Genomic DNA, 22,028 nt, shown 5'->3' with positions numbered 1-22,028 from the left:
CTGCCATTGTTACTAATGTAATTTAAAATTCCAATATTTGAATTGTGGGCTACTGTTTTAGAAACACAGATTATATTTGTACTGGAACTTTTTTCTCTTATAACCGTTTAAAAAAATTTTTTTTTACATATACATGTATTTATTCTTTTTCAAATTATTTTCCTATTTATGTTATTACAGAATATTGAGCAGAGTTCTGTGTGCTATACAGTAGGTCCTTGTTGGCTACCTATTTTTTATATAGTAGTGTGTACATGTCACTCCCAAACTCCCAATTTATCCCTCCCCCCGACTCTTCCCCCTGGTAACCATAAGATCATTCTCTAAGTCTGTGAGTCTGTTTCTGTTTTGTCAATAAGTTCATTTGTATCATTTTTTAAAAGATTCTGCATGTAAGCAATATCATATGATACTTGTCTTTGTCTGACTTACTTCACTTAGTATGATAATCTCCAGGTCCATCCATGTTGCTGCAAATGGCATTAGTTCATTCTTTTTAATGACTAATATTCCATTGTATATATGTACCACATCTTCTTTATCCATTCATCCATTGATGGACATTTAGGTTGCTTCCATGTCTTGGCTATGGTAAGCAGCACTACAATGAACACTGGGGTACATGTATCCTTTTGAACCATGTTTATCTCCAGATATATGCCCAAGAGTGGGATTGCTGGATCATATGGTAGTTCTATTTTTAGTTTTTTAAGGAACCTCCATACTGTTCTCCATAGTGGCTGATGCTACAAAGCTACAGTCATGAAATGTATGGTACTGGCACAAAAACAGAAATATAGATCAATGGAACAGGATAGAAAGCCCAGGAATAAGCCCACGCACCTATGGTCAATCTATGACAAAGGAAACAAGACTATACAATGGAGGAAAGACAGTCTCTTAAATAAATGGTGCTGGGAAAACTGGACAGCTACAAATAAAAGAATGAAATTAAAACATTCTCTAACACCATACACAAAAATAAACTCCAAATGGGTTAAAGACCTAAATGTAAGACCAGACACTATAAAACTCTCAGAGGAAAACATAGGTAGAACACTCTTTGACATAAATCGCAGCAATATCCTTTATGAGCCATCTCCTAGAGTAATGGAATTTTTTAATAGTTATAGAATCTTTCAGGTTTTTCATTTTTCTTGAGTCACTTTGACTTGTGGTCCCTAACTTCAGGTTGATGTGCTCAGATAGAATTCTTCACCTTGCTTCTGGCCCCAGGCTTTACCCCTAGGCTAGTACTACTCTTGGCAGCTCACTTCAGGGGAGCTCTTCTGAACTAAACTTGGCTCCCACTGCAGTAGTTCAAGCTCATATTTTAAGAGAGGGCATGACCTTGGCAACCTCCTCTTCATTTGTAAAACAAGTGATGACCCAAGAAGCATTTCTTCTGCAAGTGGAATTTCCTCACAGACATAATTCTGGAAGCATAGCTATATTGTTTGTTGCATTAAAGTTAAAGTTTGTTGCATTAAAGTTAACATTTTAATCTTAAGAGAGGCAGCACAGCATAATTCTTTCTTTTAAAAAAAAAGGTCTTTGAATTAGACCCCTAAATTTGAGTCTAAGCTGCATCATGTATTCTTTGGATAAGTATCTGCAAATTGTGTTTTTACACCTCAATTTTCTTACTTCTAAAATAGGAACAATAATAGTACTCTTGACATAGGGTTGTATGGATTGAGTTAATATATATAAAGCAAATACAATAGTGTGTGAAATTTAGTAAAAAATATAGAAGTATTTGCTATTATTATTAAATTAGTTTCATTTAAAATATGTTTAAGTGATTTTTGTCCCGGAAAATATTTTTCATAAAGGGAACTGTAACCTAATATAACTACTGCAGGTGAATGAGCCATTACCATAAATATTTTCTTATTTAATTTTCTGATTGACTCACAAATGGATTTTCCCCTTATAAAAGTATTATGATTGTCTTTATCATTTTCCTGTCAATGACAGTTTGAAAATGCTGATTTTGTAGCTAATAATTTGTCATTAAAATGTTTTCTTTGAAACATATTATCAGAAATCAAAAAGTTAAAGTAATAAATTTACAACTACATAAATGACAGTATGGCAAAAAATTTTCTTTTTAAGATTTTAGGCATTTTTTGATACTAGTCTGTCTGCTTTTGACATGCTTAGAATGCATCAAACCACTTTGTTTTTTCAGGGAATAAGCTTAAGATAAAATAAATTATACTGTATTTGCTTCATTTCTCTGTAATTATTTTACTATGTCATTAAACTTCCCAGAAAAGTATAAAATATAAGTAAAATATCAAATAATGAATAGTGGAACATTTATTATTTAATAAAAATGATTTATGAAATATAAATTTTAAAAATATGATTTTGAAATTAAGTCCTACTTACATTGCAAGAGTAGTCTCAGTCCACATAAATACTTCTTGAAATTAAGTGGGTCAAACACAGTGAGTCAATAGTATATAGATAATTATATTTATGTGTCCTTGATATTTAATATGCATAGAGCACAACTTGTTTTGTTTATCCAGTCACTATTTGATGAATATTGCATTAAATCTAGTTCTTAACAATTATAAATAGTGCTTCTATGAGCATTCACATAAAAGTCTTTGTGTTGAAATAAGTTTTCTTTTCTCTTGGAAAATGTCCTAAGAGTGAAAATGCAGAGTTATATAATAAATAATTGTTTAACAGGAAAAGACTCTGCCAATCTACTTTCAAAATGGCTATACAGCTTTGCCTTCCAAACAGCAATGTATGAGAATTCTAGCTGTCCCAAGAGAGGGAAGAGACAATATACAGGTTGGCAGAAAATACTTGCAAATCAAATATTTTAACAGGGCTTAGTGTCCAAAATATATAAAGAGTTCTTAGATCTCAACGAAAGAAGACAAATAAGCCAATCAAAAAACTGTAGGTCAACTCTCTTCCCACCAAGATGTCTATCGTTGTGCCATTTAAAGCCCTACACGGGGCCGAGGGCCACGTCAGGACAGGTGAGACAAACACCAGCAAGGTGTATAAAGGTAAGCTCATTGAGGTGAAGCACAGCATGGACAGGTAGCTGTCCAACATCACAGTCCAAAGACAGCCTAGTGGCACAGCTGGAGCAGGTGTACATCCATGGCAGCAAAATCTGCCTTCCGATTTTGCCTGACATGCTGAAAAATGCACCCATGTTAAAGAACATGAAAAATACAAACCAAGGCTCTGGGGCTGGCCAGGGAAAAACTGCTATTCTGAAGGCCCAAGTGGCTATGGGAAGAAGAGAGAGGAAGGGGATATGGAAATATCTTCCAGAAGCAAAGACAATTTTATCTCTGGAATGGAACTTCGCCCTTATTTTTGCTTGTAGGTTATCTGGGTTCCAGGGTGGAGGTGGGGCTACATGCTTATGTATATGTCCTAGGTGTTTGTTTGTTTGTTTTTGACATCTTTCTCTTTAGGTCAGGGGAAATGTTTAACTAAATAAATATGGGTGTTTTTTTTTTTTTCTGAGAAAAAAAAGATGAAGTTGGTCAAAAAGTGAAAATTGCAGTTATAAGATACATAAGGACTAGGTATGTAATGAATAATGTGACAACTATAGCTAACACTGACGTACGATGCATAGGAAAGCTGTTAAGAGAGTAATTTCTAAGACTTCTCATCACCAGGGGAAACATTTTTTCTTTTTTCTTTCTTTTCTTTTTGTTGTATCTATATGAGAAGATGGATGTTAGCTGAACCTATTGTGGTAATCCTTTCACAGTATATGTAAATCAAACTATCATGCTATATGACTTAAACTTACACAGTAATATATGTCAATTGTTTCTCTATAAAACTGGAAAAAATAGGCAGAGGACTTGTATAGACATTTTTTTTTAAAGATATACAAAGAGTCAACAAGAACATGAAAAGATTCTCAGTATTATTTGTCATTAGTGAAATGCAAATCAAAATGACAGGGAGATACCACTTCACATCCACAAGAGTAGCTATAATAATAATAATAATAGAAATGAAACATTACTGCTGGCACTGTTGAAACAGTTTTTAGCAGTTTCTCAAAAAAATTAAATGCAGTATTACCATCTAACCCTGCAATTCCACTCTTAGCTTATATACCAAAAGAATTAAAGACAGGTAGTCAAACAAATACTTGTACATGAATGTTCATGGAGGCACTATTTGCTTTAGCCAAAAGGTGAAAACAATCCAGATCTTCATCTACAGATGAGTGGATAAAGATCATGTGGTATATACATCCAATGTAATATTATTCAGCATAAAAAGAATGAAGTGCTGATACATGCAACAATGTACATGAACCTCAGAAATATTTTGCTAATCTCAAAAAAAGCCACACATAAAAGGTCACATATTGTGTTATTGCATTTATATAAATATCCAAAATAGGTAAAGCCATAGATAGAGACAGAAAGCAGATTAGTGGGCTTCCCTGGTGGCGCAGTGGTTGAGAGTCCACCTGCCGATGCAGGGGACGCGGGTTCGTGCCCTGGTCCGGGAAGATCCCACATGCCGTGGAGCGCCTGGGCCCGTGAGCCATGGCCGCTGAGCCTGCGCGTCCGGAGCCTGTGCTCCGCAGCGGGAAAGGCCACAGCAGTGAGAGGCCCACGTACCGCAAAATAAATAAATAAGTAAAATAAAAAATTTAAAAAAAAATTTAAAAAAGAAAGCAGATTAGTGTTGCCAGGGGCTGGGGCAGGGGGCGGGCGGGGGTGGTCGATGAGGAACTTAAAAGGTATGGGTTTTTCTTTGGAGGTGATGGAAATATTTCCTACACAACCTACATAGAGGTGGTGGTTTTACAACATTGTGAATGTATTAAATGTCACTGAACTGTGTATTTTAAATGGCTAGTAATTTGTTCACAGAGTGATGGTCTTATGTTTACCACAGCAAGAGAGGGCAAGCCCGAATGCTCAAGAACATTTGAATCTTATGCCAGCATCATGTTTGCCAAAGTCCTATTCAACAAAGCAAGCCATCTGACTAGGCTACATTCAAGGGGTGAGAAAATAGAATCCAGATCTTGATAGAAGGAACTGTAAACTCACTTTGCCAAGGGGTGTGCGTACAGGGATGCGAGGAAGTATTGTGGCCATTGTTTTAATCCACCCGCCACAGTAAAGTGTTTTCTCCCAAAATAAATATCATAATTGCAATACAAATAAAGTAAACGTTTATAACTAAAATGCAATGCTATGAAATAAATGCCTATAATACTACCTACTGTTTATATATTATTTTCATACCATACTCAAATGAGATAAATAATTATGTTATTTGAGCAATTTTGCTAACACCTTATTACGTATAAACAAATCAAAAAAATCAAATCTGTGAATTTAAGCAATTTAAGCCAACCCAGCATTAATCTTTCCTCAACCTAGCCTTCTCCCTTCTGCACATCACATGTCGCTAGCCATCTGGAAGTGAAGTGGGTCAGTGAACTCTGGAAAATAATCAGAAGCTAAGTTGACAATATAGTAGTTAAGATGTTTAATTTTGTGTGCCAACTCAACTGACATCCTCTGTCTCTTAGCCCAAGGAATTCAAAAGTTGTTCTTAGTAACTCTGTGAGAACTGAAGCACCTGACAATTAACTAAGTACTCAGGTATTTTAGGATTTAATGGGTGGAGCAGTTTCCTGAGAATCCACATGTGTAAGCCAGGTTATCTTTCTCTCCCAGATTTTTTTTTATGCTTTGAGTTTTAAAAATTTCTCCAGGCTCTAGTAACTTGAGTGAAAGTGGCATGTCCTGAAACCTAGTTTGTTGCCAGAGATCTACTTTCAATCTTGTATCTAACAACAGTTTGCTTTGGGGTTTTGTTGTTTTATTTTTGCACGTGTTTGTTTATGTTTCCTCCCTTCCCCCTTCCCTCCTTCTTTCCCCCCCTCCCTTCCTCCCTTCCTTCCTTCCTCTTTCCTTACTTTCTTCTTTTCTTCCTTCTTTCTCTCTCTCTCTTCCTCCCTCCCTTCATTCCTTCCAGCCTTCTTTCCATTGCTTGCTTTCCTGAAAGCATTTAAGTGAATTCTAAAGGTTTATGCATCACTTAGCCAATTCAGCCTTGGTGAGATACCCCAGAATAAACCCCTCTGTGATTTCATGGCTGCTTTTGTTTTTTTCCAAGAATATTGTTGTAGAAAGAGGCTGAATGACTTCTATTTTATTTTCCAACTTCTTCCCTGCAATCTTTAAATGAGCGTGCAACTGGAAACAAAAATACTAAAAAATATTCTCACAGTAGTAGACCTTTTTAGAATACTCTATTACAAAGTATGATCTGTAGAACTCCTTGTCACCTAGCTTCCATTTTTTAAATATGGAAATCCCTGATCATCCAGCCAAATGATTAGTCACTCTTCACATACTGACATATATCCACACCTCTTGTCTCTCCTTCCAGGCAAAGAGAACAGGCATACAATACTTAAAGTTTTAGCAATTGGAAAGATATCCTTTTCTCTCTCTCCTTCAGACTACATCTGAGGGAGCTGTCTACTGCAGCAGTTTTGGTGGGTGACAGTATATCTTGCAGAGCCAACTAAGTTTGAAATTTTAAAGCAGTGCATGTCAGCTGAAAGGAAGGTGGCAATACAGCAGAAGTAAGATACTGGAACGATCAGTTGTCAGCTCAGGCAAGTATTCGTGTATTCAGGAGTTCTGGGAGCCTTTCCCTCTATGTAACTAGTATGCCAGTTCTACTTGGTAATGATATATTGCTAGCCACAAATACCTTTATTGTTTGAAACGTCCAAAGAAATGCAGTTTTTGAAAAGCAGCTTAGACTTTAAGGCCCTATGGAGATCAATCAAAGAGGGAGACTGTGATCCTCAAAGAGAAAATAGTTATTTGAGAAAAAGGGCATGTTTGTGCTCCAAAACTACAGTGGTCTTCTGTGTAATTCTCCAATTAAACCTTGCTACTTCCTCCAGAGAGAATCTGAATTTTCCACTTGTTGATTCAAATGTCAAGCAATAGAGCTGTTTTTTATGCAGACAGGACAGTGGAGACTCTTTCTCAACTCTGAGATCGCTTAAACCAGGCAGCCTTACAGTTTTCTACAATAAATAGGGTGGGGAAGTGATTTCTAAATGTGCCAAACTATTTCTTTTAAAATCCCGAAGGCCCAACATGTTTTTACATTTTGCCCAGTACACTGGATTCAAAGTTTAGAAAACTTTCATTACTTTCATTTTGGAAGGATGTCACAGTAAGCCCCAGACCGCTGGATTCCCAGAAACTTCAATGAAGGGAAAGTCCATGCATTTTGAAAGAGCTTTGCTTCCACTCTTTGGAAAGCATATCTCTTTTATAATTATGGTGAAATATATATTAAAAGAGAATATGTTTAAAGAAAAATAGTAAATAAACACCTCTGTACTGAACAATGCCAGTACTTCTTTCCTTCTGCGTGACCCTCCTTGATTACATGTGCCTTTCTCCTTCCAAAGAAGACAAATGTACTGAATGTTATTAATTTTTCCCTTTCAGTGTTTGGATGTTATCACTTATGAATCCATTCTATATAAACTCTTTAATTTTACTCTTTTTGTAAATGGAAACTACTATATATATTATGTATTACATAATATTATACATATATGTATTCTGTGACTCTTTTTCACATTTAAGAGATTCATTAAAAAAAGAGATTCATTAATATTAATGCATATAAATACCATTTATTTATTTTACCCACTATATTTTATTATACATGTGCATACAGTATGTTTATCCATTTTACTGTCCATAAACATTTGGATTTGTTTCACATTTTCCTGAACAAGTTTACTATCCCCTGTTATACAGTGAAGAAACAACCAAAGAATGTAATTATTAGATTATAAGATTCAAAGTTACTAGTTAGTGCCAAAATGTGGATTACTCTACAACCTATACAGGTTCAGAAATTGTTGGAAATTATACTGTTTACTTGACTACAGGTGTGAAATGGATTTCTCATTGTAAATTTAGTTTGCATTTTCTGATTATTAATAAGCTTGAGTGAATTTTTAAATATTAATGGACCACTTTTTTCTCTCCGGAGAAATGTTATATTAATTATTGTCATTTTTTTCTTATTGTATATTTTATTTTTTAAAATAATTTCCACATATATTTGGTATACTATATATTTGGTATAGTATATTTGGTATACTAATCAGGTACAAATATATTTCCCCTTCTCCCAGTATGTGGCTTGACTTTTGATCAACTTAAGATCTTATTTTAATAAATCAATTATTCCTTTCATCATTTGTTCTGTGTGTCTTATTGAAGCAATTCTTCCTTACTCCAGAAAGGAATTATTAAAGAAACAGAAAAACTAAATCTAAATTTTATATAGAAGAATGGTCTTTTCTCAGGATAGACAAATAGACAAACGAAATGCGATGAATGTTCCAAAATTAGAATGAATTTAAAGATTGTTTTCACAAAACAGACATTTAGTAATACTGAGACTTCTAATCCAGACATGGTATATTTCTGCATTTGCTTATATTTCAATCACCGTATTCTCCATAATAGTCTTGCATGTATTGAATTACAATTTTTTATACATATTTAATGACATTTTTTTCTTAGATTTAGATATATATCCTAAAATATACCCCTCCACACACACACACACACACACACACACACACACAATGTATGTAGGTATGTATCTATCTAAATATGTTTTTCAATTTTTTTTTTTTTTTTTTTTTTGCGGTACGTGGGCCTCTCACTGTTGTGGCCTCTCCCGCTGTGGAGCACAGGCTCCGGACGCACAGGCTCAGCGGCCATGGCTCACGGGCCTAGCTGCTCCGCGGCATGTGGGATCCTCCGGGACCGGGGCAAGAACCCGTGTCCCCTGCATCGGCAAGCAGACCCTCAACCACTGAGCCACCAGGGAAGCTCTCAAATGGTATTCTTTAAACTTTACTTACTACTTATTGCTGGCATATAGAATTGCAAATCAACTCAATTTTAATTATAAATTTTGTATTTAGCAGTATTGCTAAACAAATTTATTAGTTCCAGATTTTTAAAATTTATTTTTAATTTTTTAAATTAGTTCCAGTTTTTTTAAGTTTTTAAACATTTAATTTTCTTTTCTTTTTAACATCTTTATTGGAGTATAATTGCTTTACAATGGTGTGTTAGTTTCTGCTTTATAACAAAGTGAATCAGCTATACAGATACATATATCCCCATATCCCCTCCCTCTTGCGTCTCCCTCCCACCCTCCCTATCCCACCCCTCTAGGTGGACACAAAGCACTGAGCTGATCTCCCTGTGCTATGTGGCTGCTTCTCACTAGCTATGTATTTTACGTTTGGTAGTGTATATATGTCCATGCCACTCTCTCACTTCATCCCAGCTTACCCTTCCCCCTCCCCGTGTCCTCAAGTCCGTTTTCTACATCTGCATCTTTATTCTTGTCCTGCTCCTAGGTTCTTCAGAACCTTTTTTGTTTTTTAGATTCCATATATATGTGTTAGCATATGGTATTTGTTTTTCTCTTTCTGACTTACTTCACTCTGTATGACAGACTCTAGGTCCATTCACCTCACTACAAATAACTCAGTTTCATTTCTTTTTATGGCTAAGTAATATTCCATTGTATATATGTGCCACATCTTTATCGATTCATCTGTCTATGGACACTCTATGTAGACAATTTTATCAAATGCAAATAATGAATGTTTATTTACATATTTTTTCAATTATTAACATTTTTTATTCCATTACAATGTACTAACCATAGCCCTAGAAAAAACATAAATAGCCCTAAAAAAACATAAAAACATAAATAATGTCATTATCTTTTTCAAAATCTTAAGAAAGTGCTTTTGACATTCCCATTATTATGTAATTAGGTAGAGATTTTTTAGATGTACTTTATTTGATTAGTCTTTATTCATAGTTGCTATTAAGATAGGTTGTTGAATTTTATCAAAACATTTTAATCCCATATATAATAAAATTAAAGATAATGTAGTGATTTCAATAACAGATTTTCTAGTGCTGAAATTCTACTACATACTTGGAGAAAATCTATATGTCTGAGATGTATTCTCTTCTGTGTATAAACTGTGAGATTTGGTTAAATAACTTGTTAAGGATTTTGACATCTGTGATTATCAGTAAATTTAATTTTAAATATTTCTTTCCCATAATGTCCTTTAATGGTTTTGATACCATGTGTACTCGTCTCATTGAGGCTATCTTAGGAAGGTGTGGTACTTTCCTTTGTAAGAGTTTGTGTACAAGTGGAGTTAACATTTCCTTAAATGTTTGATGAAATATGCCTGTAAATCCTTCTAGGAGCCTGATATTTTCTTGGTAAAAAGTTTTTAACTACTAATTCTATTTGTTTAATTACTATAAGCTTGTTCAGATTCTACAATTCTCGGTATGTCAGTTTGTTAAGTTGTAAATTTATCGTAATTTTCCATCTAGTTTATTTACATTTTTTAATATATTGCCTCTAATTATTCACAATATGCACTTTTCTATTTAATTTTGGTAGCATTGATTGTCATATCCCTTTTTATAAAAATTGTATGTTTGTCTTCTCTCTTTTTTCCCTTAATCACTTAGACAAAATTGCCTATATCATTTCTTTTATGAAATAAATGAATTTTCACTTAATTTTTATTATTTTTTCTTTTGGCTTTCTGTCAGCATATTTTGCCTTAAGTATTTGAACTTTGTAGCTCATATGTTTCGCTAATTATCTTGATGCTGCCTTCTCTGAAAATTGATCATTTAGCGTTAAAAGCTCCCTATGCATAATGCTTCAGCTGTATCCCACAAGTTGTGATAGCTATTCTTTTAACATTCATTTATAAATCAGTTACAGAAATTGCTTTCATTTATTTCTAAATCAAGTAAATTATACTGTGAGAATATTGTGCTGTCATGGTGGATATGTCTGTTTCATTCAACAAACATTTATAGTGCTTACAGTGGGCTAGGTTCTGGGGCTACAACAGTGAACAAACACTGGGAGACAATGATTCCTGCCCTCATGGGACTATTGTAATAGAGAGAGATACAAAATAAAAATACTAAAAGAAATAAAATATATCATTGTTAGAAGTCAGTACTTTCAATGAGACAAACAAATAGATAAGGTGAATGGGTGGAGCCTGCTGGTCAAGAAGACAGGTTTGTAATTACTCAGAGTAGACCTTGCTGACGATGTGATATAATCTGTGAAGATGACAGAGTGAGCCATTTGTTTCTATGAGTGAAGGTCTTTTGAATCAAGAAAAAACACAGTGCAAAGGCCCGAGGCTTGAGTATACCAGGCATATTTCAAAGAGGTCACTGTGACTGAAATAATCAGCAAGATGGAAAGTAATTAAAAGGGACTTAGGAAAAAGAAAAGGATGATTGTCCCACAATGTTGGTGTTTTGATTTTTTTTTTTTTTTTTTTTTTTTTTGGTACGCGGGCCTCTCACTGTTGTGGCCTCTCCCGTTGCGGAGCACAGACTCCGGATGCGCAGGCCCAGCAGCCATGGCTCACGGGCCCAGCCGCTCTGCGGCATGTGGGATCTTCCCGGACTGGGGCACGAACCCGTGTCCCCTGCATCGGCAGGCGGACTCTCAACCACTGCACCACCAGGGAAGCCCTTGGTTTTGTTTTTTTTTAGCAGGGGATCACACTAGATGATATGATAAAATAGATGAAAAACTATCATGGCGCCTAACCAGAATCTCAAAGCCAGGAAACCAGAGGGAATATGGAGAAATTAGTTCTTTAAATGTGGCATCTATTTCCCATCAGTATCTTAACCAATACATCTTACTTGGATGGGTGATTCCTAAACATGGTTGCCATTCAGAACATTTGGGAAGCTTTGAAATAACACAGATGTTAAAATTTACATTAAGAAAATGATGAACCCTACTTCCAGGCCAAATGAATCAGAATCACCAAGGGTAGGGCTTGTATATAGATATCTTTTTAAAGTTTCTCTATGTACTATCAGGGTTGAGAAAACTTGCTCTAAAGTTTGGAGTCTCAAGCAGACTAAGATCCTTGGTATATTAACTCAGAAGAGAAACCTGAAATCTAAATCCTCCTTCTCTCGGCATTCATTTTATCCATTAAACATGCTTTATTTTCACTTTGAGTAAATATAAATGTGTCAATTATCAACAGATATGCAGGAGAGATAATATAAAGGTAAGATTTATCATGAAGTATTGTAGCTAATTATTAGAAAGATGAAAATTCAGCAGGTTCTACGCTTCATAATATAGAACAGATATTAATATGCTGTATGTTGTAGCAGCCACTCAAATATGTTTTTAAGAGTGATTGAATCTAAAAGGCATGGGAGTATTAAACGTGTTAGTCACTATTGGGCCTCGTATTCATTAAGTTAATTAACCTGGTTATGTTCAGAATTTTACTATCAAAAGATGACACATGAGATAGTGTCTGGGGCTGAATATCATTTCAGCAGCACGTTTTTCTTTGTCCCTCACCTCTTCAATGTATAACTTTCATGTTCAGTCAATCACATATGCAGATATTATGTGTGTACCTACTATGCAGTATTCCATTCATGTTTGCGTTTCACATGTCTCTTGGTATTAACCCTTTCTTTTTTATCTGCCAGTGCTGATAATATGATTTTGTGTTATATGCTCATTGAGGATAAAACCATGCCTATTTCTGTTGCTATGCATATCACTTTACAGCGTCTGAAATATATTAAATTCAAGCATCAGTTACTTATCAATCTTATTTCGACCGAATAACTTCCTGTATTTGGAGTGCAATAGATATTTTATATATATGGCATAAGCAGTATAGATTTTTAAATACATAATCATTAAAAATATATCTGGAAGGAAGTATCTTTGAGTAGAATAATAAATTATCAATTTAAAATTTGCAGTATTTAAACAATTTTCCTCAAAGAAGAATATAGCAACATTGCATTAGACGTACCCTTCAGAGAGTCTAAAATGCTCTAATGCCAGAAGTTTCATGTTACCGTCAAAATGTCCTAAGAATCAGAGAAGATTCATCTCCGCAAAAATATTCCAGAAAAAAAACACTGTGTGAATAGGGATCTTGTCTGAATTGTTCAAAATTAAATCTCCTGCATCTACAAAAGTTCTTTAAACAAGCAAACAAAAAATGAATGTTTGCTGACAATGATAAAATAAATGAATAGATTAATTAATTAGTGGAAAATGCCAGTCATGAATATAGATAGATATGGAAAAGACAAAAAAACAAATAAACATAATTTCACATATATAAATTATAGGATACACTGAACCTTTTCCATGTATTATCTTGCATAACAACTTATTTAAAGGCACTGGAAGCAATATGGTAATGAATTTAGGTGGCTGATCCAAAAAATATTTTCCCTCTAAATGTACTATTGCACCTTCTATATTTTACCAAAACAACATATGCATAGCTCTATGCTAGTCTAACTATGGTGCCATTATCTGATTAATTCTTCACCTCTACCACTAGATTATGAGAATTCTTACACCAGAAATCCTTTTTTTTTTTTAAGTTATAAACAGTGTAGTCTCTGGAGTTCTAGTGCCTGGATTCAAATTGTACTCTGCTCCTGATTAGCTGTGTAACCCTGCTGAAGTAAGCTGTTTAATTTATTTAACCCTCACTGTGCTCTCCTCTAGAGTGGGCATAACATTAGCACATACCTCAGACAACTTAGCAAGATATATCATGACAAATAAGTGTCAAGCTTTTAACTCAGTACTATAGTAAGCATCCAATAAAGTTGGCCATTATTATTATTATGCCCCCTACCATGGCAGTGTTTAGCACATAATGGACACTAAAAATAGTTTTCTTAAACAAGCAATTGAATGAAGGAATGAAGGAATGACATCAGACCTGAAATCCCAACCCAGGAATCATTAAAGGATCAGACACCAAAGACAATGATAGTGTTTCTTGAAGGTCCATGTCACTGTGTCCTTATTCCTGGGAGCTGCATGGAACGTCTTTGTTCCCTAAAGTGGTGATTCTGAATTGGAAATCAGTATATCATAATTTTACTTAATCTGTTCTTTGATACCTATTTTAGGACCAAAAAGGAATGTGTGGTCATGATAATGAGAAGAAATATAAAATCTTGATCAAAGCAAGAGATGGACTATAGCTTCTTGGCAAGGAAAAGAGGGTAGAGTTGAGACTGGATATTTAGTAGCACACAGGTGGTTTGTGTAGGTGTCTTTGTTACTTGATTTAGAATACAGCTGGGCTCCTGGGATGCAAAGACATAAATACCCTTGGGAGGGATTGCATAAGATTTAGCTAAGAAAAAATGTAAGTGCTTATTTATCATTTTGACAGGTTATGTTATTTTTTGAAGGAAATTATACATTGGTACCTGTAATCTAAATATGAATGATCGTAAATAATAAACAAAATATTTGATTTAAAGCACAGTTATTTCAAGTTCTAGAGAATAATAGAATTAATTTTCTTGCAACATAATCTCCTTGTTTTCTCTGTAAATATGTGTATGAGTTTATTGATTCATGGCAAAATTGCCTATATTAAGCTTCCAATAAGTTGAACATCTAAGTCTATGGGGAATTTTAAGTACAGAGCAAACACCATAGTTCTCCAATGGTTATAAACTGTTATGGAATGTTGGTACTGTCTTGAGACTTTTGGTCCTCTGGCAAGCAATTAAGATTGTATTTTAAGAATAAATTGTATCAAAGAAATTAGTACAAAAAGAGAAGTCGTAACAGAATTAAAAAGGATGAATCATGGCAAGGGTTGGGAGGAGGGCTTTCATTAAACAATAAATACAAATGGTAGTTAAGAAACTTTGAAGACAAACCTACTTTTACTACTTACAGAATATATTTCATAGATTCACCTGAGGATATAAAACTGATGAATTTCCCTCTGAGCTTATCCTTGAATAACAAAAAAGAAGTGAATTTCCATTTCCACAAGAGATACTGCAAAATCTTGTTATTTTTTTTTCACATCACAGTAAATTATTCTTTGATCTTAGCTGCGTAATATCCTTGTGATTGTCATTAGTTCTTTTTAAAAAGTGTCTCTCCACACATGGGTAATTGAGTCTAAATATTTGGAGTCAGTTTTTCACATTTAAACTCTGTCAAAATGCCTCTAGATATTAGCAAATAAATTTCATCCTTGCTGAATTAGTGGCAAAATCACTACCTTACTGTTATCATCTGGGAGCTCACAAAGATTCAGGCAGAAATTATTTTTAAGTAAGTAACAGCATTCGGGGCACAGAGTACTGATACAGGTTAGGCATGGGATGACATTTACTGGTTTCTATTGGTTTTCTTCTCAAGAGCTATGAAGTCAGTGAGATTTTGGTAAATGATGTTTGTCTCACACTGAGAGTATATATATTCCTTCAAACTACTGTTCCTCGTGTAGTGCTCATATCATTTAGATAAAAATTTCAGTTAAAAAACATCCTACGTTATCTAGCGCATCTGGCCCTTCTTTTTATTGTTGTTGTTCTAATTCTTATTCCTATTCTTGTTCTTGTTATTTTGGGAAGAAAAGTGATTGTTGCTTGTTTGTTTAATTATGTCAAGACATTTTTGAAATATGAGTTTTAGGAAACAAATCAGCAGTGAAATTGGAAGAATACAAAAATGGACCTTATATTTTACTTTCTTATATGAAAAAATTTATTATTACATTATAAATATTTTAATTTTTAATTATGATGCAGAATATCAGTGGGTTATATAAAGTTTTAAAGTATTCAGTCATATAAGACACCATCTGAATTTTTGAATAATACTTAAGTAAAATAGAATCATTTCAATTGTGGTATTTTAAAATCAAATCCACCATGGACAATATATTAGGATTTTTAAAATCTATTAAAAACTTACAAAAGCAATTAAAAACTTGGTTACAGTAACAGATAAATCTCTTTCATTTTCATGGAATCTCTAATTTCTAATAAACAATCTGGAGCCCTTTACTGCTTTTCCTGTTTAGTTTCATATCTCACCTTTGGAGTATTGACACCTTATTTGGAGTCAGCAGATGTTCATTTGATTTTCCTTCCCTATCTAGGTGCTCCATCTTCCTCCTTTATAATGTAAAGACCCAGCTCATTCTTCACTTGTCATATTATGTTATTCCTTGCCCTCTACTTCTCCCTATCTCTGAATTGCTGTGCCCTAATTGTTTCCTGCCTATCATGCTGCCCTAATTTTTAACAGCTTATTTTACTGTCCTGTTTCTTTGGAGCTAAATCCTTTTGTCCTTCATCCATCTTTTCATTTGAATGTGTAGGTGCATGAACACATTTATTTTGGGATCAAAAAATTGAAAAGAACATGAAATGGTTACAAGGACACAAGAAAATACAAGATGATGTGTACCTTTCCTCTACTTTTTTCCCCAACATTTCTCTAATTTTATTATTTAAATAAAGGCACTAAATTTATAGAGCTCTCAAAGTACAGTATCTTTAGAAATATTTAGAATAATAAAGAAAACTGAAGTGCAAAGAACAAAAGAATGTGCTTTTCAATTATTTTATAGTCCAGGAAGTCACAGTGTCAAAAAATTAATGCACTGTGTTTTCTATTATTTCCTAAAGCAAACCCTGGCCAACTGAATTTAAAAGTCATTAAGGCCAACTTAAAGAGTTCAAGAGTAGGCTATTCAAAAAATATTATATAAATATTAACATAATTTTTATTTTATTAAATAAAATACTAAGAGTGATAAGGGACAAAGGGTAGTTAGAACTTAATTTAAATTTTAGAAATTTAGATATGACTGGGCCTAGTGGTGATTTGATTACAAATAGGAAACTTGACTCCTAGGCAGGACAATGGGTTGCACAAATGGCAAGAAAAGTTTACTAAAAAAATTTGGGCTTTAGAAATTCCTGACTCCAGATTGAGTTCTTTGGAATAAAGTATGTGGCTGGACTTCATTCCCCCATCTCTGTGATTCACATCCCAGAAAACAAACAAACACTAAGCAACGATAAAGTCAATATGAATATTTTGTTTGGTTCCATATTAAATTTTACTATCTGGGTTGATATTTTTTGAGCAATGATCCACTTAATGAAGTCATTCTTAGTATACTGACATGATCATACCCAATATTCCAGATCATAGGTCTGTAAACTTTATCTATAGAGGACCAGGTAATATATATTTTAGGCTTTGCAAGCTATCTGGTTTCTGTTGCAATTACTCACCAGGCCTTTGTGGCACTAAGGCAGCCATACACAATATCTAAACATAAGAGCATATTTGAGTTCCAATTAAATTTTATTTATGGACACCAAAATTTCAATTTCATATCATTTTCCTGTGTCACAAACTATTATTTTTGTTTTTTTATCTGACCTTTAAAAATGTAAAAATAACTCTGAGCTCGTGGACCATAGAAAAATTGTTCGTTCATCAGATTGGTCCAAAACACTGTTCTTTCCTGAGTGGGAAAATCATAATGTTAGTTAAACATAGGAGCATGGTTGGAAAACTCAGCAGGGTCTTCTACTAAAAACATAATTAAAAAAAAAAAATCAGACTGATTTTGTTCTTAGAAGTATACAGAGTATGGATAAGGCAGACATACTCATTGACAGTACATATTGTGTCAGGCACTCTTTAAATACATTGCAGGTATGCAAGCAGATGTGGCTACCACATCTGTGAGCTGGGGATTGAGAATAATAAGGCTAGTAGGAATGGGTTCACTAACTTATCCAGGAACACTCAACTATTAGGTAATTGAACTCAGGGTTCTGATCCAAGCCTATTGGATTCTGAAGCCTAGGTTCATTCTGTTTACTATACTGAAATAAATTTAATGTTAAATAAAGAAAATATATGCAGTTTGATTCCTAAGTAATATACGATACTCCTTCAAAAAAGTCCGAGATCGATTAGGGCTGACAGCATTTCAGATATCATTATGCAGAAAAGGCTGCTGAGAAATTTCCCTTGCAAAGAAGATAAAAGCTTAGGGAAAAGGATGAAAGTATAAGCTTAGCCAAATCTACTCAATAAAACTTGACTTGCCTTTTATGTTTAAGCAACTGAAGGCCACAGGGTGGTCTGAGTTCAAACCTGCTGCTTACCCCAAGTGAAAAGTGGTCTTTAGGAGTGAAGGAATCCTTTGCACTTCTACAAACCTTGTTTATGCAAGCAGAGGACTGCTCTTCTAGGAAACTGGCAAAAACTGACATTTTCTTAGTTTTGCTGGCTCTGCAAAACCTTGTGCACAGCTGTACTCAAACCCATTAGCTCAACCTTTCAGAAAATCCTCTCACAGAAATTGCTTAGAGGTACATAGGCTGGCAGTTGCTGTGTGTTTTGAGAGCTTTACCTGTCGGAAGCAGGCTCAGCATTCTTTTGCTTAATTGGTCTGTAGAGACTGGTCATTTTAGAGAAAGAAGTTCCACATCTCATAGAGAATGACATCTATCTCAGCCCATAATCAGCTAATTTAAAGAAAGGGAATACGAGTAACTCCAGTGGATGCTTACCCTCTGCTCTGTGTTGGGATGGGGCGAGAAGGCTGCAGAAAGCACATCAAGCAATGTAAAATTAAGGGGAAACTGGGACTAGAGAAGAACAGTTTTCAAAATACATGAAATCCATTACTTCAAAATCCAGGCATACAGTTACCTCTGAGCACATCAAAATACTACAGACCAGTGATTACAGACCACTGAACTGTTGTATTTCACATTTAGTTTAGCATTGTCTACCACACAGGGTGATTTTCCTAAGATCAATGAATTTTAGCAGTGGAAGATTATCAAAAGGATAGAGAAAATGGGACCTTGAATCATAAAGATGTGCCACATAATGCTTGAGGGAACAGAGACGGAAAATACACACTCACTTCCTGAGGCCCTGAGTCAGGTCCTTGTTAATGCACCTACTGACAATGTAACTTTGGGCAACTTACTTAACCTCTCAGGGCTTCTATTTCTTTAACCTAAAAAATCAAATTCAACTGAATTGTCTTACATGACAAAATACAGTTAAAAATCCTCATCTCCAATCTTACCTGTCTACTTTCTAAACCAAGGCTTTAATTTGTCATGAGCTTGGTGAAGGTGCATCCACAAGAGTTAATAGCCATGGATCAAACTACAGCTAGTCTTTGAATATGAAGAAAAAACCAAAAAAGCCCAGGAAATTACATTAAATAATATATCCTTAATGTTTTAAATATAACATTTAAATATTACTATTTGGAATTCAAAGTAAGAAATAGTCCTTAAATGCATTCTGGTGGCAAAACAGTAAGAATATGTCAAGATGACTGATAAGCAGTTATAATCTGAATATTACAAAAGGCTTTTATCATTCACCAAGTGGTTATTGAAAAGTCCAGAAACTATAATTCTATTTTATTTTACAGTGAACACTCTTTTGAAAAATAAACCCAATAAAAAATATAAACTTTTACAAAGAAAAGAAATATCAACAAGAACTGTCTAAAATATTTGACTGTTTCCTTCAAGTCTCATTTTAGAAAATATTATAAAAGCAAGTTAAAATAATAAAAGGATACTCAGATGTTTTTAAAAATAGAGCCAGAATTATTAAAAATTGAAATAACCAGATATATTTATAAAATTACATCATATAAGGGAATGATGATGACCATCATTTCAGATGAATCATGTGGTAAAAACTAATGCAACATAATACAGCAAATATGAAAGGGGAAAACTCAAGACATGCACTATTTAGCTAGACATTTGAGCATTTCAAAGGCAGAATAGGTGTTTAGAAAAATATCTGGATTATTACTTAATTGGCATACAAATTTTATTCTATTTCATCATGTGTATAAATAAGAATAGTCTACAATTAAAATAATATTCTACAGTTTGATGTAAATTATGAGGAATATGTTTATATTTCAGTGATGCAAAGTGGCCTGATGTTATCAGATACAAAATAATGTAATGGCAGTGTAAAATAAACAATGATTGTAAAGAAAAGGTTTTCATAGTCATTTAATAATTTTTAAATTAGTAGTAGAATATCTTATTAGTCTCAAAGTTTAGATTAACATATGAAAAATAAATAAGCAAAAAGTGTGCAGGACAAAGCTAAAACAGGCAAGGAAGACTTTATTCAAGGCTATTGTATTGGAGGGGCCAGGAAATCATAAGCCATTTGAGTCTGCTAATTGGCCTTATACAACGGAAAAGTAAACTTTCTTTTATCTTCATGACTGGAGGTCCTTTTACAGTTTGGACCAAGCCAGCCACTGCAGTTAGGCTTTTACCCTCCCTCAGACTCAGGGAGATAGGGTGCCATCATCCTTGATTACATTTCAAAGGGAAGGCTCAGGTCCTGAGAAAGACAGTCCTGGGTAGTAAAACTGCCCAAAGGCTTTTTTTTTTTTTTTTTTACATCTTTATTGGAGTATAATTGCTTTACAATGGTGTGTTAGTTTCTGCTTTATAACAAAGTGTATCAGTTATACCTATACATATGTTCCCATATCTCTTCCCTCTTGCATCTCCCTCCCTCCCAGCCTCCCTATCCTACCCCTCTAGGTGGTCACAAAGCACCGAGCTCATCTCCCTGTGCTATGTGGCTGCTTCCCACTAGCTATCTATTTTACCTTTGGTAGTGTATGTATGTCCATGCCACTCTCTCGCCTTGTCACAGCTTACCCTTCCCCCTCCCCATATCCTCAAGTCCATTCTCTAGTAGGTCTGTGTCTTTATTCCTGTCTTACCCCTAGGTTCTTCATGACATTTTTTTTTCTTAAATTCCATACATATGTGTTAGCATACAGTATTTGTCTTTCTCTTTCTGACTTACTTCACTCTGTATGACAGACTCTAGGTCCATCCACCTCATTACAAATAGCTCAATTTCGTTTCTTTTTATGGCTGAGTAATATTCCATTGTATATATGTGCCACGTCTTCTTTATCCATTCATCCGATGATGGACACTTAGGTTGTATCCATCTCCGGGCTATTGTAAATAGAGCTGCAATGAACATTTTGGTACATGACTCGTTTTGAATTATGGTTTTCTCAGGGTATATGCCCAGTAGTGGGATTGCTGGGTCATATGGTAGTTCTATTTGTAGTTTTTTAAGGAACCTCCATACTGTTCTCCATAGTGGCTGAACCAATTCACATTCCCACCAGCAGTGCAAGAGTGTTCCCTTTTCTCCACACCCTCTCCAGCATTTATTGTTTCTAGATTTTTTGATGATGGCCATTCTGACTGGTGTGAGATGATATCTCATTGTAGTTTTGATTTGCATTTCTCTAATGATTAATGATGTTGAGCATTCTTTCATGTGTTGTTGGCAGTCTGTATGTCTTCTTTGGAGAAATGTCTATTTAGGTCTTCTGCTCATTTTTGGATTGGGTTGTTTGTTTTTTTGTTATTGAGCTGCATGAGCTGCTTATGAATTTTGGAGATTAAACCTTTGTCAGTTGCTTCATTTGCAAATATTTTCTCCCATTCTGTGGGTTGTCTTTTGGTCTTGTTTATGGTTTCCTTTGCTGTGCAAAAGCTTTGAAGTTTCATTAGGTCCCATTTGTTTATTTTTGGTTTTATTTCCATTTCTCTAGGAGGTGGGTCAAAAAGGATCTTGCTGTGATTTATGTCATAGAGTATTCTGCCTATGTTTTCCTCTAAGAGTTTGATAGTTTCTGGACTTACATTTAGGTCTTTAATCAATTTTGAGCTTATTTTTGTGTATGGTGTTAGGGAGTGATCTAATCTCATACTTTTACATGCACCTGTCCAGTTTTCCCAGCACCACTTATTGAAGAGGCTGTCCTTTCTCCACTGTACATTCCTGCCTCCTTTATGCCCAAAGGCTTTTAAAAAGTTTTAAATATCAAAAGGGCAGAGAAGAACTTTGCAGTTACAAGTTTTCTAAAATAAATTCTGTAAGAAAAGGGAGGTCAGAGGTCTAGATGCAGGAAGCAGGTTCTCTAAAAGTTTAGTCAAGCT

At 34.5% G+C, this 22,028-nt stretch overlaps 1 pseudogene; it reads left to right on the top strand.

Annotated features, from left to right (window-relative positions):
- The first annotated feature begins 2,950 nt into the window (after nt 1-2,950).
- Nucleotides 2,951-22,028, top strand: part of LOC137222999 (small nuclear ribonucleoprotein Sm D3 pseudogene) — a 32,474-nt pseudogene continuing 13,396 nt past the window's right edge.

Source organism: Pseudorca crassidens, chromosome 4, assembly GCF_039906515.1.
Source record: "Pseudorca crassidens isolate mPseCra1 chromosome 4, mPseCra1.hap1, whole genome shotgun sequence".
Taxonomy (NCBI): Eukaryota; Metazoa; Chordata; class Mammalia; order Artiodactyla; family Delphinidae; genus Pseudorca; species Pseudorca crassidens.
This window is presented reverse-complemented; position numbering and strand designations above follow the sequence as displayed.